Raw genomic sequence first — 18570 nt, 5'->3', positions numbered from 1 at the left:
AATTCTAAGTAATTATTGAAGTAATTATTCTAGACTGGAGAGAAACTACCCAGGGCCCGAGAAAGTGACTGTGTGGTTGGATAGCGGTAGGGAACTCACCGTCAGAGCCAGGGAGAATCTCCCAGCAAAACCCTGCCTGAAATAACACTTAGTGGGCGCGATCTAATGGAACAGTTTCTAAGTGTGGTCATGAGTGGAAACTGCCGCGAGCCCCCGACCCTCGATCTGGGGGGGGGGCTGTTATTGGTATTAAATGTTAATCGGTCCATTTAACGAGGTCCCACGGGCTTCACACCACAAATGATGGTCCCGCTGGCTGATTCGCGCAACCGGCCCGCTATAACCCCGGCAAAAAGGGGGAGCAGCACTTAAACCAATCACACAGAGCAAACCGCACAAAGCACGCAGCCATGTCACAATTCTGGGATGCCGACCTGGACAGATTGTAGGACGCAGTCAAGTCCAGATGGGATGTAGTTTTAAAAAAAAATCAGAAATATATCAGTCTCCTCCTTGAAACGATTTAATGACTTAGATTCCACCGCATCACCCTCTGCGTGAAGTAGTTCCTCCTCAACTCAGTTCTAAAGGCCTTTCAACCTATATCTGTGGCCGCTCGTCCTAGATTGCCCTACAAGGGAGAACAATTGGTCTACGTTTACTTTATCAATCCCTTTTAGTATTTATACACCTCGATTAGGTCCCCTCTCATCCTTGTAAACTCCTGTGAGTATAAACCCTAACTGTTTAATCTCTCCTCATACGTCAACCCCTTCATTCCCGGAATCAATCTGGTGAACCTCCTCTGAACTGCCTCCAAGGCCACCACATCCTTCCTCAAATAAGGACACAATGCTCCAGATATGGTTGGGGCTGGTTTAGCTCACTGGGCTAAATCACTGGCTTTTAAAGCAGACCAAGGCAGGCCAGCAGCACGGTTCGATTCCCGTACCAGCCTCCCCAGCCAGGCGCCGGAATGTGGCGACTAGGGGCTTTTCACAGTAACTTCACTGAAGCCTACTCGTGATAATAAGCGATTTTCATTTCATTTCACCAACACCCTATACAATTGCAACAACACTTCCCTACTTTTACACTCCAGTCCTTTTGCAATAAATGCTGACATGCTGCTATTTGCCTTTTTGATTACATGCTGTACCTGAATACCGACTTTCTGCGATTTCGACACTACCACCAATAAAGTACAACAGCACCTATACTTCCTCAGGAAACTAAGGAAATTCGGCATGCCCACATTAACCCTTACCAACTTTTACAGATGCACCATAGAAAGCATCCTATCGGGCTGCATCACAGCCTGGTATGGCAACTGCTCGGCCCAGGACCGCAAGAAACTTCAGAGAGTCGTGAATACCGCCCAGTCCATCACACGAACCTGCCTCCCATCCATGGACTCCATCTACACCTCCCACTGCCTGGGGAAAGCGGGCAGCATAATCAAAGGTCCCTCCCACTCGGCTTACTCACTCTTCCAGCTTCTTCCATCGGGCAGGAGATACAGAAGTCTGAGAAAGCGCACGAACAGACTCAAAAACAGCTTCTTCCCCACTGTCGCCAGACTCCTAAATGACCCTCTTATGGACTGACCTCATTAACTCTACACCCCTGTATGCTTCACCCAATGCCGGTGTTATGTAGTTACATTGTATACCTTGTGTTGCCCTATTATGTATTTTATTTTATCCCATTTTCTTCCCATGTACTTCATGATCTGTTGAGCTGCTCGCAGAAAAATACTTTTGACTGTACCTCGGTACATGTGACAATAAAAAAATCCAATCCAATCCAACCCAATCATGGGCAAAGACACCCAGATCCCTCTGCGCAGACGCATCTTGAATCTGCTTTCCATTTAGATAATAATTTGTCTTTCTATTTTTTTGGGCCAAAATGGATTAGTCAGGTCCTCAGCGGATACCCCTTATCACCCACGAGCCAGCCATCCACCCTGGGGTGGGCCCCAAAGAGGCTGGGGATGTCTGACTTCCCCAGGATGTAGCTGTCGTGCACACTCCCCAGGAAGTGTGCCCCATGTGGGTGATCTTCATGTGGTGGTCACACTCAAGTCGGACATTTAGGGAGTGGACCCCCTTCCTGTTGAAGTAGGGGACTCCCAGACAGCCCGGATCGTGCAAGGCTACATCCGTGCTATCCATTACCCACAGGTCTGGGGCAGCCGGACGATGGCGGAGAATCCTGCTGCATGGGCATCTTGTTGGGCTTGATCCATGGCAAAGTTTATATCGTTTGCTGCCCGGGCAAACAGGGCATCCCTGGCCTCACAAATTCACTTGAGGGCTGCAGCTTGTGAGATGCCACGTACCGGGAGCAGATATCCTCCTCCTCCATATGGGGCCCAGTCCGCGAGAACAAGGCACAGGTGCCGCACCGTCTCCTTGTTGAGGCGGAGCCTCCTGCGGCATACGCTGTCCACCACCTGTTTTGAAAGATCAGCGACGCCTGTACACCGTGGACCGTCACCGGCCTGCCCCTCTGGGTCCTACCCTGGCCGGATGGTCAGCCGGGTCCTCAGGGTGTGGGGCGGGGCCCTGTACATGGGCCGCTGCCTCGAGCCTCGGCCGACACTTCCTTCTCCAACGTCTGGCCACCTGGACTGCCAGCAGCACCACAAGGGCAGCTTCCCCGGGATCCAAGATATTGTCCGTCCTGTGTAATATCTGTGAGGGGTTGGAGAGGGTGTGAGACTGGTGACCAGCCCAGGACCCCACAGTCCCTTGTGGCTCCCTCTGCACCTCCTCCTAAAATCTCCTGCCATTCCGCAGGGTCCCATCCAACATGCCCTGACCTTGCACCCCTGGCCGCAGCGGGGGACCCTGGTCACTGGACCGCAGACTCTGTACTCCAGACACCTGATCATAATGTTACCTGGACCAGGTGCTGGTCACCTCCCTGGTGAGCACACCGACCTCTGGTTTGCAAATGTCCCCGGTGCTGGGAGCCAGTCCCTGGCTGTTCGGATGTTGTCCGCTGCATCCGTGGTGTTGCTTCCTGCAGCGTTCAGGCACAGTGTACAGGCTTCACGGTCTGGTTGGGATTCTAGGCAATTTCTCCCACATGCAACGTGGCACGCTTACCCATGGGAATCGACTTGAGTTGTGTGAAGTGCCCACTGAATTACGATTGCCAATTTCCTATGAGGAATAGCCTTCAGCCACATGGCCAGAGGCCGCCACGGTTAGTGGTCGGTGGGACAGACAGGCAGGAGCTGGGGTTGCCCCGTATGGGCACACACAATCTGAGGGTGGATTGGTAGACCCGTGGGCATGGAGGCTCCTCCACCAGCCACCCGCAGCCCAGGGGCACCTCCCCCCCCCCACCAAGTGCCAGCAACCCTAATGCCTTTGGGCTCATTGCCCGGGAGTGAAGATGGCTGCTCATCTCCTCGGATCCCCATGTGAGCGCTCGCTGGGGGGGCAGTTAGATCACAGGAGGCCATTACATAGGGGGTCATTCCCCCTAATTGTATGGAGATAGTCTTTATTTGGTGATTATTGGTTTCTCGCCACACCACGGCGGGATTCTGACTTCGGCAATGGGGGCGTTAGCCATCGGTGCCTGACGCGGTTCTCGATTTTGGCTTCTCCCACGATCTAGCGACCGCGTTGCGCTTGAGCGAGAGAGCGGTGCGTCTCTTGAATCGCGCCCAGAAACCTTTCTGTGAGATCGCGCCTCTATCTTCCACAGTGGAAATATGGGGAATGATTGAACTCATTAGAATATCATATCATTGACTGGAATTGATTCGAAGATCTCGATTCTTCAGTTCCTTCGTTCCTCGTGGATTGCACCCCAAGTGCAAAGGCCACCTCCCCGTAGAAACACTGTTGATTATGCGCAATTGGGAGAACGTGGATGTTGACCCCCTGGGCTGTCACAGTTCTTTGAAAATAAATGGTTAGGCTGTGCAAGATTTGGCAGCTCGGACTCGGACGATCGGGGCTGGTTAACCTCGGTCAATGTTGCTCTGACCCAACTTCCAGCATGTGAAGGAAACGCTCTGGAGCGATAATGCTCGCTGTGATATTCTCGTCCCCTATGAGGCAATATTCAATTGAAACGCAATGTGAAATTTGAAACAGCACTCTCTGTCCTGTTTCAGCGACAGGGACATTGTGTAACTCTCCAGACACTGAAAGCAGATGTCTAAATTTCTGCCTCCATTTAATCACATCTCTTTCGATATGGCATAAATATGTCGCTTTGACATCTAGATCAGCTAACTAACCACATTCACCCACTTCATATCGTATTACATAATCCCTGACACCTTATAGGCTCTAACTGTGGTTAATTAATGGCCTCAGGAGATTAAACGAATTGGGAAATGTCTATAACACTGCATTTTGTGCACAGACTATTGAAAGGATTGTCGCGGATGGACGGAATGGCCTGTTTTTGCTGTCTGTGGTTTTTTTTTTAACCGTTCGCTACTTTCCTCCTCACTCCATTACAGTTGGCATTCATCACTGATAACGGACAGAGCCCACGGTTCAGAATGTAGCTTAGGATCTCTTCCAGTTCGAGTATTAAACCCAATCTCTCCCATTATGGTTGCATCGAAGGGTGCGGTGTTCCGACCCCACACGCCGCTTGGATTGTCCAGCTCCGCTGAGTGGGCTTTTGGCTGGGCAGCCGAATCTCCCACAGCGGGTCCCAGGAGGGCCTAACGACAGGGCCAGGAAAGCCTGGCCTAACTGTTCAATAAATAACGTTCTGGTCCTAATCACCTTCACTGGCAACCGATTTATCAGTCTCAGTGTAAAGGGATAGATCGTCCCTTCGCAAACCTGGACTCGTTCCATCCCATTTACCTTTCCCGAGGGAAATCCGTTTCCTTTGCAGCAAATCGACGTCAGGAACTCTATCGCAGGGAAAAGTGGATTTGCGAAGGTGCCTTTCTGACACTGAGGGCTGGTTCTTCTGCTCTCTCGGCGGGCGAGCTGGGAGTCGAAAAAGATGTCCGATTAGGGATGGTGGCATGCCGGAATCACCCCCCCCCCCCCCCTCCACCTTGGGTAGACCCATTGATTGACCATCCCATCCAGCAGCCAACTGGGACTGTTAAGTGGCCAATTAATGTACACCAATGGGCCTTATGCTGCCGCTGATGGCATTCACCCAGCTACAGGTGGGCTTCACACCTTGTGATGCGCCCTGCTTGTCACCTCTGGAATGGGAAGAGGGTGGAGGTCCCTCGAACAAAGGCAGTCAGTGTCCAATCGAGGGCTTGCAAATCGGGAAGGCTTGTGGGGGGGAGGGGGGGGAGGGGGGGGGGGGAAGACTGCTGAGAACCACCTTCCATCTCGCTGCTGACCTCACTGCACCCCCCTCCCTGCATCCCCCACCTCGCGAAAGCACCCTCCATCCCCCCCACTGCTTACCTGGGGCCTGGGCCGCTCTGCGATTCTGGGACTCCAGTGCCTGTCTGTCCGGTGGCACCTAATCTCTCTCGAGCTGTGTAGCCAAACCCCTGCCAGCCCCTGATTGGCCAGCACCTCTTGGCAGGTGAGACTTTCTCCCCTGGGGCGGGGGGGCATGATTCCAGGAGAGGTCAGCCACAGCACTGCCCGAGGGGGTTCGTGGCTCAACGGACCTACCGGAAAAGAGGCCGGGTGGGTCTCTCGCTGGCTCGCCAGACCCCCCGACACCTCCACAAGGTTCTGTGCGGAATCCCGCCCATTGGGCCCAGGCGCTGGGGGACTGCAGATCCACTCACCCCATCTGCCATCCTTCCTCATTTGGGTTTGGGCCTGAATTGTCTGATTCACGATCTGAGTGGTCGAGTTCCCAACATTTGTGACCTCTGACTCACTCTTTTGACCGTCGGAACTGGGAGGTGCACAACAGAATTCAGTTTATTTCTTACACTAGAAAAAAAGGCTTGCATTTATGTAGCTTCCATAACCACAGGACGCCAGAGCGCTTTACAGCCAATGAGGCACGTCACAAGGTGTAGTCACTGTCGTAACGTCGGAGAGGCGGCAATCCATTTGGATACGGCCACAAACAGCAAAGTAATAAGGACCAGATACTGGCTGAAGGAAAGGCCTCAGTCAGGACATCAGGGAGGACCCCCTACTTGTCTTCGAACCTGTACCTGTGGAATCTTCTATATCCGGCTCAGAGAGCCGACAGTGCCTCAGTTTAACATCTCATCCAGAAAACGGCACCTCCAACCGCACTCCCTCCGCACTGCACAGGGAGCGTCAGCCTGGATTAGGCGGTCAAATCCCCGGATACTAGTGGGCTGCTGGGATCCATGGAAATAAACCCGATTCTTGAGTCAGCTGCTCAGAGAGAGAGAGAGAGAGAAGGGCAGAAATCAGCACAGCAAAAACAGCACGGTGGCGCAGTGGGTTAGCCCTGCAGCCTCACGGTGCCGAGGTCCCAGGTTCGATCCCGGCTCTGGGTCACTGTCCGTGTGGAGTTTGTACATTCTCCCCGTGTTTGCGTGGGTTTCACCCCCACAACCCAAAGATGTGCAAGGTAGGTGGATTGGCCATGCTAAATTGCCCCTTAATTGGAAAAAATGAATTGGGTACTCTAAATTTATTTAAAAAAAGGAAAGAAATCAGCACAGCAAGGAAAGTTGCCGAATGTCATCTGCAAGCATCGAGCAGCATCCAGGCGCTTTCTCGCTGAACACAAGCACGGCTCCCTTGTGTGACTCTGTTAATCCCTTAAATCCTTTTCCTCGCGTTTCTCCTGCTCATATCCTATTTTTACTCTTCTTTCCCACATTTCAGTCTCTTTGACTCTAGCTGTCTGCTTATTATGGGCTGGATGGACTGCAGCAACAGCATTGACTTTGGATTTAAAAAGCAGCTAAGGTCTCAGTCGACAGAGTGGAGCTAAGAATAAAGTTCAAAGTCTGACTTACTGCGCTCTCAATGTCATGTTCCTCATCAAGTCTTCAGTCAACGCACCCACGGCACTTGCCTAACCTAGGGCCCTTAGCAGGACATTCATTCATGTCCTTGATTAATTCTCTTAATTCCATGATTCCCTCTTCCTGAAATGTGGATACATCGCTCGGGTACGTATCCCCAGGACTCCCTGCAGCGCCTTGCGGGATTGACCACCCAACTGTGGCGGGATTCACAGCTGACCGCTTCTCTTTTCCCACTCAACGTCTAAATGCTTTCCCAATGGGGGCAACCAGGAAGATAATGGGAAGCCGAGAGTTCCTCCTCGTCCTGGCCCAGGGTAAGGTCGTCGACTCTGGTCGGATGTTTGCCTGGGGGTTTCAGGGCATGACCACCAGTCTCCAAGGGATTTGGATTTTGGATTTTGTTTATTTTTTTTTTTAATAAACAATTTTATTGAGGTAGTTTTTGGCTTTATAAACAGTTACAGACATCATCAGAAAGGAAGCAAAAAAGGCAAAAATGTGCAAACATCCACGTTCTTTCAATACTTCCACCGTAACATATTGCACAAGCCCGCTCCCCTCCCATCGGTACTACCCGCCATATTTTCCCTCCTACTCTACTCTAACCCCCCCCCCCCCCCCCCTGCTGACGCTCACTCTCCCGCAAAGAAGTCAATAAATGGTTGCCACCTCCGGGTGAACCCCTGCACAGAACCCCTCAAGGCGAACTTGATTTTTTCCATCCCCAGGAAACTCGACATGTCCGCTAGCCACCACTCCGTCTTCGGGGGCTTTGAGTCCCTCCACGCCAATAGTATTCGTCGCCGGGCTATCAGGGAAGCAAAGGCCAGCACATCGGCCTCTTTCTCCCCCTGGACGCCCGGGTCTTCCGAAACCCCAAAAATTGCCACCCCTGGGCTCATCACCACTCTTTTAATAAAGTCCACATCATCCCAGTTCGGGGCATATATATTCACCAGCACCACCCTTCTCCCCTCCAGTCTGCCCCGTACCATCAGGTATCTGCCCCCCCTGTCTGCAGATATGCCCTCTGCCTCAAATTGCACGCGCTTGTTGATCATGATTGCCACCCCTCTGGACTTCGAGTCCAAGTCCGAGTGGAAGACCTGGCTAATCCAGCCCTTCCTTAGCCTGGTCTGGTTTGACACTTTCAGATGTGTCTCCTGCAACATAATTACGTCCGCCCTCAGGGCCCGCAAGTGCGCGAACACCCGCGCCCTCTTAACCGGCCCATTCAGTCCCTTGACGTTCCAGGTGATCAGCCTGGTCGGGGGGCACATCCCACCCCCCCCACCCCGCCGGTCAGCCATAGCCTTTCTCGGGCCGGCCCCTGACCCGTGCGTCGCGCCATTCCTGGCCCGCCCTTCGGCTGCCTCCACCCTCGACCTCCTTTCCAGTGCCTATTTCAAGTCCCTCTCCCGTCAGCAGAACCACCCCCCCCTCCCCTAACCCCATCCCCCGATACCCCCACCCCCGCCATCTACTGGCTGTTACTTCCCCCCCCATCTGACTTCCTTGACTAGCCAATCTGCTAGCCCGGTGACTCAACACTCCGGCGCCTTCCTGTCCCATTCCCCTTGTTTCCCCGCCCTCCTCCCCACCCACTGGGGCAAGCCAGTTCCAGTGTCTTCCACGAGCTGCACAAAAAGCCCAAACAGGAAAAAAAAAAAATAAAATAAAAAAAAAAAAAAAAATTAAAAAAAAAAAACCCCATAAAAAGGGAAAAAAACCACAGAAAAAAGAGAAAAAGCACATAAATGTCCATGAACAAAGGAAAGAGTCTCAAATGTTCCGCTTGGCCCCTTTGGCCCAGCAAACCGTTGAGCAGCGGTCCAGGCACATTCGGCGTTCCTTCCCACAGAAATCCTCGGGCCCTAACTCGCGTCCTTGGGGCCTCCTTTCGGGACCAGCCCCAGGTCCCTCACAAAATCCATCGCTTCTTCGGGCTCGGAGAAGTAGTGGTGTTGACCCTGGTGCGTGACCCATAACCGGGCTGGGAACAGCAGACCAAACTTCACGTGCTTCTTGAACAGCACCTCCTTGACATTCTTAAAGGCTGCTCGCCGCCGAGCCACCTCCTGGCTTAGATCCTGATAAATGCGGAGAACACTGTTGTTCCACGTGCTGCTCCTGGCGCTCTTTGCCCACTGCAGCACCCGCTCCTTGTCCACGAACCTGTGGAACCTAATCACCATCGGGCGGGGGGGTCCGCCCGGCCGCCCCTGCCTTGCCTGCACTCTGTGTGCCCCCTCCAGCTCCAACGGTCGTGGAAAGGCTTCGGCTCCCATCAGCTGCTTCAGCAGGTCTGCTACAAACGCTGCAGCATCAGCTCCCTCCGCCCCCTCCGGGAGGCCGACCATCCTCAGATTGTTCCTGCGGATTCTATTCTCCAGCTCCTCCACTCTGTCCAGCAGTCTTCTCTGCCGCTCTTTCAGGCCGTCCACTTCTACCGCTGCAACCGTTTGCGCATCCGCCTGCTCCTCCACCGCCTCTCCCAGCTCCTTAACTTTCACATCCTGGGCGTCCATCCTCTGGTTCAGCTGATCCACCGCTTTCTGGATTGGGTCCAAGCTGTCCCGCTTCAGCGCTTCAAAACTGGACTTCATTACCTGGAGCATGTTATCCAGCGCCAACTGGATTGCTGAGTCCGGGGTCCGTGTGTCCGCCATCTTAGGTCCCAGGTAATTTTCTTCAGGTCCTTGTCTCTGTCCCTTTTTCTCCTTCTTCTTCTGCCTTCTGGAATCCCGCTGTTCCATATGCCGCAGCCCGCTCCTCAGCGCCTTCGCTGCCGCTTTCCTTTGCCCAGCACCTTAAATTTTTACCCCCTCCTGGGCATCTGAAGTGGGTCCAAGCTGTCCCTCCTCAGCAACTCCAAACTTTTTTTTCCCTTTGTCCTGGAGGAAGGAAGGTCCGTGGGTCCGCCATCTTACCCTGCAGGTCAGCTTCCTCCTTGCCTCCGTCTCTCTCTCTTTCTTCCTCACCTGCTGGCCTCCCACACTTTCATTTTCTGCAGCCCGCTCTCCTCTTCTGTTCCCGGCAGCCTTTCTGCCGCCTCCGTGGTCCCGCTATCGCGGGGAAACAGCTGTTCAGTCCCGCCGGAGTGAGAGCCCACCGAATGTGCGGCTCACTCGGACATCGCCGCCACCGGAAGTCTCTGGATTTTGTTTATTGTCACGTGTACCGAGGTACAGTGAAAAGTATTTTTCTGCGAGCAGCTCAACAGATCATTAACTAAATGAAAAGCAAAGGAAATAAAAGAAAATACATAATAGGGCAACACAAGGTACACAATGTAACTACATAACACCGGCATTGGGTGAAGCATACAGGGTGTAGTGTTAATGAGGTCAGTCCATAGAGGGTCATTTAGGAGTCTGGTGACAGTAGAGAAGAAGCTGTTTTTGAGTCTGTTCGTGCATGGTCTCAGACCTCTGTCTCTCCTGCCCGATGGAAGAAGTTGGAAGAGTGAGTACGCCGGGTGGGAGGGATCTTTGATTATTGTGCACGCTTTCCCCAGGCAGCAGGAGTTGTAGATGGAGTCAATGGATGGGAGGCAGGTTCGTGTGATGGACTGGGCTGTGTTCACGACTCTCTGAAGTTCCTTGCGGTCCTGGGCTGAGCAGTTGCTATACCCAGGCTGTGCTGCAGCCAGATAGGATGCTTTCTATGGTGCATCTGTAAATGATGGTAAGAGTTAATGTGGACATGGCAAATTTCCTTAGTTTCCTGAGGAAGTATAGGCGCTGTTGTGCTTTCTCGGTGGTAGCGTTGATGTGGGTGGACCAGGGCTGATTTTTGGTGATGTGTAGCCCTAGGAATTTGAAGCTGCTAACCATCTCCACCTCGGCTCCGTTGATGCTGACAGGGGTGTGTACAGAACTTTGCTTCCTGAATTTAATGACCAGCTCTTTAGTTTTGCTGGCATTGAGGGAGAAATTGTTGTCGCTGCACCACTCGGTAAATATATCTAATAAATGAGAGTGTCAAAAAAAGCACATAGTTGGATATTTTGTTTAAAGGATGAAAACAGCTGCTACATAGATGCAGTGCTAATAAAACGCGCCTGCTTAAAAGTCTGGATTGAACACACAGTTTTGGTCGTAAATGCTGGTTCCAAGAATTTGAACTTGTTCTGGAGATGCAAAACCAGAAGGCTGCAGGTATTTCACACTAGTGCTGACCAGACACACTTTCCTGGGGCAGTGAATATCACGGAGTGTCTTTAAGACAGAGCTAGATAGGTTCTTGATTAATAAGGGGATCAGGGGTTATGGGGAGAAGGCAGGAGAATGGGGATGAGAAAAATATCAGCTATGATTGAATGGCGGAGCAGACTCAATGGGCCGAGTGACCTAATTCTGCTCCAAGTCTTGTGGTCTTATAGAAGGATAGCACTGTAGTACAGAGAATGGAATGGGGTGGGGGGTGAATGGACGGCGACAGGGCGATTGAAGAACAACAGGGAGTTGTTGCTTCTGTAGCACACACAGTTAGAACAATCTTCAATAGACACAAAGCCTGGACCAGACACAATCTGCCCTCCACTCTGCCGCGCTCCTATAACGGGATGTCACCCACTACTGGCTGGGTGCACAGTTCCTTACAAGGAGCACTGGAGGTCCAGAGGAGGGTGGATGCCCTATACCCTCAGAGGGAATAGAATATTGTCACCTCACCATTCTCATCTGCCAGTCCCTCTCCCCCACTGTGGCAGGTACGGTTCTGTCTTGCCTCATGACCCCCTCCTATTCCTCATCTGGACAATGGGGGGCTCTGAGCAGGATGTCCATGTCCCTTTATCTGGTGCTTGGAGGGGGGGGGGGGGGGGGGGGATTTTGCAGATGGCACACCCTCCCGTTGGCTCCATCAATCTCGGCAGTGCCAGGAAGGCATCGGGGCAGCTTCCCGAATTACGGGAGGGGAGGTCGAGGCCTCATGGATGCTTGGGGCAGGTAAATCCAGGGTCTTGGGCTGGGAGGGTTTTGGTAGGTTAAGTAAAGGGCCAAAGGAGGGTAGGGATTGGGTTTAAAGGAGGGTAGAAAGGAAGGGGGGGGGGGGGGGGTTGACATTATGGGGCCCCCTGCAATCAGCTAAAAGCAGCCCTGAACGGTGAGGCCCCTCCCCCTTCCATCTCACCTTAAACATTGAAGTTTCTCATTCATGTCCTGCTGCTCATACCAAACACTTTACGCCAGGGGCTCAACAGTATCAAGGCCAATTGGTAACAACCTTGATTCACCCTTAATTATTCATTTAAACATCGTGGTTGAGCTACCGTTTTCTTGCCTGTTTCCCGCCCCCTCCCCAATATTATGGGGGAGAGTTGGGGGGTGGGCAGGAAGCTGGTGGGATGGGCGTCCTGGCCAATCTGTTTCACTTGCCCCCCCCCCCTTCCCCGGCCCCATGTGTGCTCCCAGAAATCTGGTCGGTGTTAGGAAAGGGCTTTTGTTGAAACACCAGCTGCCAAAATGCCCTGCAAACCCTTCAGTGACCCCCTTGTGGCAACTTGAAGCAGCAATCAGCCTCCGTGTGGCTGGCTTCCACTCCCTTGCCAAGGTGATGGATGTCTTGTGGCTAATAGGAAGGGCCACTGCCAGAGGCCTTGATTGCTGGACACCGCTACAATGCGCAGGGACGAGTGACATCATGACGTATCGAAATCGTATGCTTTGAGATGTAAAAGTCCAAATATTGAGTGAGTGAGAGGTGAGAGGATGGGTGGGCTACAGGGGATCCGGCAGCACTATTGAAATAGGAAACCTAGCCTCTGTTTTCTGTCCTCCAGTTATATTGGGAACATAGGAAGAGGTGCAGGCCATTCAGCCCATTCGATCATGGCTGATTGGACACTTCAATGCCTTTTACATCCAGTATCCCCACATAGGATTGCAAAGATTCACCACCTCTGTGTAAGGAAATTTCTCCTCATCTGAGTTCTAAGTGGTATCCCCCTAACTTTGAAATTGTGCCCCCCCCCCGGTTCTAGACACCCCAACCAAGGGAAACATCTTTTGTGCGATTCAGCGGACTCTCGGGTGCCTTTATCATAGATATCATAGAATTTGCAGTGCAGAAGGAGGCCATTCGGCCCATCGAGTCTGCACCGGCTCTTGGAAAGAGCACCCTACCCAAGGTCAACACCTCCACCTTGTTACCATAATCCAGTAACCCCACCCAACACTAAGGGCTATTTTGGACACTAAGGGCAATTTATCATGGCCAATCCACCCAACCTGCACATCTTTGGACTGTAGGAGGAAACCGGAGCACCCGGAGGAAACCCACGCACACACGGGGAGGACGTGCAGACTCCGCACAGACAGTGACCCAAGCCGGAATCAAACCTGGGACCCTGGAGCTGTGAAGCAATTGTGCTATCCACAAGGCTACCGTGCTGCCCCCTACAGCGCTGAGACGCGCCCCGCTATTCACTTTGCCATTTTCTGGGGCCTCAGGAAGTTTCTCTCTGCCAGGGCCGCACTTCAGGCCACTCCCTGCTGGCGAGCTGAGTTCAGGTCGGGGCGCCACTTTGATCGGCAGCCCCGATCTTCCCCCCTTTCGTGCTGGCACTGCCAGGGTACCCAGTTGACACTGCCAGGGTGTCAGTTCCCAGATGCCAAGGGAGTGCCAGGGTACTACCCTGACCTGTCCCCGAGCACCCGGGGGTCTCAAATGGCCTGCAGACCCCCCCCCTCAAGGTGCCGTTATGCCTGGTCCACATGTGTGTGGACTAGTACTAAACAGCACCCTGGCGCGGCCCAGGGCGAGATCCAGATTGCGCCGAGCAGAGCGAGTCAGGTGACCCGCGATTGGGCCGGCGCCCGGCACCGAGCCCGATTTCGGGGCTCCCCTGGGATTCACCTGTTGAGCCCGATCCACGTCGGGTGCAACGGGATCTCTGAACCGCACCCCTTACCTGTAGCAATCCTGTCTATCCCTTGAAGTATTTTGCAAGCGTCAATGAGATCACCTCTCAGCCTTCGTAACTCTGGGGAACACAGGCCCGCTTTGCCCAATCTCCCTTCATAAGACACTCTCGCCATCCCCGGGAACACGTCTGGTGAACCTGCGTCACACTCCCTCTACGGCTATAATATTCCTTTCTGAGGTAAGGTGCCCGAAACTGCACACAGTACTCCAGGTGTGGTCTAACTGAGCTCCAATACAATTGAAGCGAGCCCTCACTACACCTGTTATTGCTGTTGCTGTTGAGTAGGAAATTCATGAATGAAAATGAAATGAATGAATATCGCTTATTGTCACGAGTAGGCTTCAAATGAAGTTGCTGTGAAAAGCCCCTAGTCGCCACATTCCAGCACCTGTTCGGGGAGGCTGGTACGGGAATTGAACCGTGCTGCTGGCCTGCCTTGGTCTACTTTAAAAGCCAGCGATTTAGCCCTGTGCTAAATCAGCCATTCTATCACCTGTTGGTGTAGTTATGGCACAAAATACTGGACATAAAGCCATCCAGGACTGGACAGACCGATTCAAGCCAACCTGCACAGGATAAAACTGGACAAATCACCATCCCACACTTACTCTATCTGTGACTGGCATTTCACCTCCGGACCTCAACTTGGCCCCCAAGCATTCAGCAAAAAATTGCCCCTATAGTTTAAAAAAAAAATCTTTGTCCTCAGTCGTGATGGAGATTAATCTTCAGTTCCCCCGGGGGACTCCAGGGGAATCCTGGAGGGTAGGCAATCTTCACCCCGAAGTCCCAATTGCAGGGACCGAATTACTAACTCAGGCTGGAAAGATTTCAGAGCAAGCCAGCAATCAAAGCTGAAGACTGGTGCTCCTTCCGATGAAGTGGTGCACTGGGCGGTGTCCTCAGCCAGCGAGACACTGGGGCGGCCGTGGAATCCTAATTTAGAGCAGGGAGACAGCACATTAAGATCCGCAGACACTGGCTATTTCCAGCCTCTCCTACTCCAACTGCATATCTGTGCTGACTTCAATAATTGTTCCTCAATTAGTCTCACCCCAAGTCAAAGCAATCTGACTAATCAAAGAAGTTGCAGTTTGAATGGAGCCAGAAGAGACAGTCTGCCTAAGTTGGCCTTTCTATCATTTCTCCCTTATTTTGCAATGCTTAGATAATTGCCTGTGCTAAAATATCAGAAGCTGATGCCTTAATTGCAGCTGCTTCCAAGATTATTTCAGTAAAGAAAAACACTCCCGCATTAGGCAACTTCGAAGATGCAGGACCGATATTTAAATTCCATTCCCCGCCTACTAATTACAGAGGTTGTATCCATTTGCAACACCTCACAGACTGACACACCTCTGACGGGCTGCGATGATCACAGGGGGCTTGGCTATCTCAGACATCAGATGGACAAGCCAGGGCCAACAGGAAGGGACGGGAGACAGACAAGATAGTTTCACAGACACAGTCAGTGGCCACTTCTTGCAGCCTGTGAACGGAAATAAATCTGATGGACTGGTCTACGTCGAGTGGTTAGTCTCCAATGAGTTTAATCTGCTCCTGCACTGAATGCACGCCAGCAAAACTGCGAGAAGGGTCTCAGAGCACTGCTGTAGCAAATGCGTTTATGCAGGCCTCCCCCTACCCCCCTTCACCCCCCACCACCAACATCTCCCCAAACTTTCACAAGCACAGTTGTGATTGAAACTTCAGTGCAACTAAGGGAGTGGGTAAAATTCATCAATGTGCTCCTATTAGGAACACAGGGACAGAAGGAGGCCATTCAGCCCCTCAAACCTGTTCCCTCCTTGAATCAAATCAGGGCTGATCTGTATCCTAACTCTCCTTAGCCCCCTGGCTTCCAGAATTATATGTTGACCTCCGATTTCAAATTGAAATGAAATGAAAATCGCTTATTGTCATGAGTAGGCTTCAAATGAAGTTACTGTGAAAAGCCCCTAGTCGCCACATTCCGGCGCCTGTCCGGGGAGGCTGGGACAGGGATTGTTCATTGAGGTGCTGCCCACTGCTTTTCGTGGCAGTTAGTCGGGTACTTGAAATGAAAATGAAATGAAAATCGCTTATTGTCACGAGTAGGCTTCAATGAAGTTACTGTGAAAAGCCCCTAGTCGCCACATTCCGGCGCCTGTCCGGGGAGGCTGGTACGGGAATCGAACCGTGCTGCTGGCCTGCTTGGTCTGCTTTAAAAGCCAGCGATTTAGCCCAGTGAGCTAAACCAGCCCCTTTTTATGCAGGAGAGTGTCCTGACTTCTCAATGGTCAGTTTCTGATGCTACCCAAGGTTAAGGCTCCTCGCCCTCCCACCAGAAGATTCCAAGTAACGGTTGCATCTCGCCGTTTCCAGCTGTGGGATGTTACTGCTTTGAATTGGCAGGTGGCGCAAAAGAGTTTGGCCTGTCACCAACCTGCCTCTTACCAGAACAGGTTGACAGCCCATGGCATCTATTGCCACCTTGAATACCTACCTGTGTTTGAGATGATGACACTGCAAGTGGTATAAGGGACGGAAGAAAGACCTTGGATTTATATCACACCTTTCACCGCCTCTGGACATCCCAAACGTTTGAGAGCCAGTGAAAGGGGGATGGCCACAGTTGTCATGTAGGAAATGCAGTAACCTTTTGGCACATTGCAGGCTCCCACACACAGCAATGCGATAACAACCAGGTCATCCCTTTTCAACAGTGTCCGTTGAGGAAGAAATATCAGTCAAGTCACCTGGAGAGAGTTTCCTGGATCCTCTTTAAATAGTGGTGATGTACCCAAATGGGGACAGGGTCCGATAATGAGCCCGTTTAGCCGGGACTTTCCCGCAGAAACCCCAAGCTATCGAATGGGATTCTGTTCCCATTCGGGTGGATTCGGGGCCTCAGCTGGGATCGCCCCGATAAGGCAGCGCATCGTCCTGTTTACAGCAGTGAGGAGCTCCTCTACCCACAACCCTTCAGTACAGAAGGAAATCGGGACCGAATTTAAAAATGGCGTCCCGATCTCTCGATCCCCCTCCTCCGACGCAACACCCGGATCCCCTCAAAGTCCCACCAAAGAATCCCCAGTGTGGGGCAGCACGGTAGCACAGTGATTAGCACTGTTGCTGCACAGTGCCAGGGTCCCAGGTTCGATTCCCGGCTTGGGTCACTGTCTGTGCGGAGTCTGCACGTTCTCCCCGTGTCTGCGTGGGTTTCCTCCGGGTGCTCCGGTTTCCTCCCACAAGTCCCGAAAGACGTGCTCGTTAGGTGAATTGGGCATTCTGAATTCTCCCTCAGTGTACCCGAACAGGCGCCGGAATGTGGCGACTAGGGGCTTTTCACAGTAACTTCATTGCAGTGTTAATGTAAGCCTACTTGTGACAATAAAGATTATTGTATCACGTACATAAGGTCCACAGGCCCTGCCGCACCCCCTGGACACAGGCAGGGCACCCCTGAGCCCAACCCCCATTGCGGGAAAGATGCCAGCTTGGCACTTTGGCAGTGCCCTTGCCAATTGGCAGTGTCACACGGACACCTTGGCAGTGCCAGCCTGGCACACATATGGCACTGTCAGGGCGCCAGAGGGTCACTCTGGCAGTGCCAAGGTGCCTGGGTGGCACCACTGCCAGACTGCCACCCTGCCCAGAGGGCAAGCACCTGGGGGCCTCGGATCCCCTGGGAGACCCCCACAGGTGCCGTTCTGTCTGGTCCCCATTGGTGGAGACCAGCACTGAACGGTGCCCGCCCGAGGTCTCCATGGTGAGGGGGAAAGAAGCCAACACCTTGGTTAGATCGCGGGAATGCATATTAAAGGGAGACGAGACTAGCTAAAAGGCGGGATTCACATTGCAACATCTCACGAGATCACGTTAGATCTCGCGAGGTGTGGCGAGCTGGGTTGGTCCCGGATGAGGGATCTCCCAGAGTCTACTGACTGCATGGTACCGCACCCTGCTGCCTTTCCTGGGCAGCGCTGCCAGTCGATCGTACCTGGGATCTAGTACATTTACTTAACAGGGCGCCAGTGTAACATCTTGGGCACTATTCTCTGTAGATCGGGAGTCCTAACTGAGCAGAGAATCCTGCACCAGTCCAAAACCAGCACCGGGCGGCAGACCCATCCCCAGTCTCCAATCCCACCCTGACGGCCATAGTGGGCTTTCCGCCCCGTGCTGGCGGGAAGTGCTATCGATGGGCTGGAAACCTGAACCTCCACCTCCTCATTATGTCCGACATCACCCCCCCCCCCATCCCCTCCCCACCCAGGAATTCTGCCAGGCGGCATTTGGAACAAGTATTGACGAGTGTAGTCCTGGTGCGATGAACCCGAGGGGGTGGGGGGTCAAGGGATGTTAGCCCACTGCTCATGTGTCCCTCCGTCACTGGGGACAAGGTCTTGAGGTTTGGGTGGTCTCAGGCTACGGGTGAGGGGTTGACCCTGAGGTCCTCCCCCCGGATTTGGGGGGGGGGGGTGAGGTCCTGGGTCTGTACTGCACCTTCCAGTCCTGGGCAATCTGAAGATCACTCTTGGCATTGTGATCTCAGGTCCTCTGTCGAAAATCATCATCCTTGTCGGACCTGTTTAAACTTCAAAGTGGCCTTCCCACTCTGAACTGCCCTGCCTGACAGCACATGAGCAGATCAGACAGTTCATTGGAGATTCCAGCCAGGAAGACTTTCGCTTTCCTCACATCTGTTCCCACAGCCCGATAC

This window comes from Scyliorhinus canicula, chromosome 12 (assembly GCF_902713615.1).
Source record: "Scyliorhinus canicula chromosome 12, sScyCan1.1, whole genome shotgun sequence".
NCBI classification, from domain to species: domain Eukaryota; kingdom Metazoa; phylum Chordata; class Chondrichthyes; order Carcharhiniformes; family Scyliorhinidae; genus Scyliorhinus; species Scyliorhinus canicula.
This window is presented reverse-complemented; position numbering follows the sequence as displayed.